This window comes from Triticum aestivum, chromosome 5D (assembly GCF_018294505.1).
Source record: "Triticum aestivum cultivar Chinese Spring chromosome 5D, IWGSC CS RefSeq v2.1, whole genome shotgun sequence".
NCBI classification, from domain to species: domain Eukaryota; kingdom Viridiplantae; phylum Streptophyta; class Magnoliopsida; order Poales; family Poaceae; genus Triticum; species Triticum aestivum.
The window spans coordinates 139,747,001-139,749,453 of NC_057808.1; positions in this window are offsets into that span (position 1 = coordinate 139,747,001).

Here is a 2,453-nt window from a genome sequence, read left to right on the forward strand (position 1 = left end):
TCAAATAATTTTACACTAGTGTTAAACTAGCTTTATAAGCTTGTACAAATAATTTTACACTAGGGTTGAACTAGCTCTATAGTCTAGTACAAATAATTTTACACTAGAGTTGAACTAGATCTGTAAGCTACTTCAAATAATTTTACACTAGAGTTGAACTAGCTCTATAAGCTAGTTCAAATAATTTTACACTAGAGTTGAAATAGCTCTATAAGCGTGTACAAATAATTTTACACTAGAGTTGACCTTGCTCTATAGGCTAGTACAAATAATTTCACACTAGAGTTGAACTAGCTCTATGGCCTAGTAAAATATTTTTACAGTAGAGTTGAACTAGCTCTATAAGCTAGTTAAAATAATTTTACCCTAGAGTTGAACTAGCTCTATAGCCTAGTACAAATAATTTTACAGTAAAGTTGGACTAGCTCCATAGCCTAGTACAAATAATTTTACACTAGAGCTGAACTAGCTCTATAAGCTTGTAAAAATAATTTTACACTATAGTTGAACTCGCTCTATAAGCTAGTTCAAATAATTTACACTAGAGTTGAAGTAGCTCTATAATCTTGTACAAATAATTTTACACTAGAGTTGAACTAGCTCTATAAGCTTGTAAAAATAATTTCACACTAGACTTGAACTCGCTCTACAAGCTAGTTCAAATAATTTTACACTCGTGTTGAACTAGCTCTATAAGTTTGTAAAAATAATTTTACACAAGAGTTAAACTAGCTCTATAAGCTTCTATAAATAATTTCCCAGTAGAGTTGACCTTGCTCTATAGTCTAGTTAAAATATTTTTACACTAGAGTTGAACTAGCTCTATAAGATTGTACAAATAATTTTACACTAGAGTTGAACTAGCTCTATAGCCTAGTACAAATAATTTTACACTGGAGTTGAACTAGCTCTATAAGCTTGTACAAATAATTTTACACTAGAGTTGAACTAGCTATATAATCGAGTACAAATAATTTTACACTAGAGTTGAACTAGCTCTATAAGCGTGTACAAATAATTTTACACTAGAGTTGACCTTGCTCTATAGGCTAGTACAAATAATTTCACACTAGAGTTGAACTAGCTCTATGGCCTAGTAAAATATTTTTACAGTAGAGTTGAACTAGCTCTATAAGCTAGTTAAAATAATTTTACCCTAGAGTTGAACTAGCTCTATAGCCTAGTACAAATAATTTTACACTAAAGTTGGACTAGCTCCATAGCCTAGTACAAATAATTTTACACTAGAGTTGAACTAGCTCTATAAGCTTGTAAAAATAATTTTACACTATAGTTGAACTCGCTCTATAAGCTAGTTCAAATAATTTACACTAGAGTTGAAGTAGCTCTATAAGCTTGTACAAATAATTTTACACTAGAGTTGAACTAGATCTATAAGCTTGTAAAAATAATTTCACACTAGACTTGAACTCGCTCTACAAGCTAGTTCAAATAATTTTACACTAGTGTTGAACTAGCTCTATAAGTTTGTATAAATAATTTTACACTAGAGTTAAAGTAGCTCTATAAGCTTGTCTAAATAATTTTCCACTAGAGTTGACCTTGCTCTATAGTCTAGTTAAAATATTTTTACACTAGAGTTGAACTAGCTCTATAAGCTTGTACAAATAATATTACACTAGAGTTGAACTAGCTCTATAGCCTAGTACAAATATTTTTACACTAGAGTTGAACTAGCTCTATAAGCTAGTTAAAATAATTTTAGCCTAGAGTTTAACTAGCTCTATAGCCTAGTACAAATAATTTTACACTAGAGTTGGACTAGCTCTATAGCCTAGTACAAATAATTTTACACTAGAGTTGTACTAGCTCTATAAGCTATTAAAAATAATTTTACACTATAGTGGAACTCGCTCTATAAGTTAGATCAAATAATTTTACACTAGAGATGAAGTAGCTCTATAAGCTTGTACAAATAATTTTACACTAGAGTTGAACTAGCTCTATAGCCTGGTGGAATTGTTTTACACTAGAGTTGAACTAGCCACTACTGGAATCAGCTAATTTGCCATCTGCCAGATCTTTGCCGTCTGCTAGCTGACGGCAAAGAAGCTCTTTGCCATCAGCTACACATAAACAGACGGCAAAGAAAAGGCTGACGGCAAACACACTCTTTGCCATCTGCCTGGTCTTTGCCGTCTGCCAGCGGACGGCAAATAATCTTTGCCGTCCGCTGGCGGACGGCAAAGAGTGTGGTGGCCCCACCCCCCGCTCGTTTGAAAAAATCCTAACGGCCCACCTCTTTGCCGTCCGCTAGCGGACGGCAAAGAGGCAGAAAGGCGGACGGCAAAGGCTGGCGGACGGCAAAGAGGGCACTTGCCTAACGGCAGGTACCCCCCGCCCGTTACTCACTTCGTCCTCGCCTCGCCCTTCTCCTCCCACCCCGCCGCCGCCGCCGCCGCCCGCCGCGCGCCGCCGCCCCGTCGCCCCCG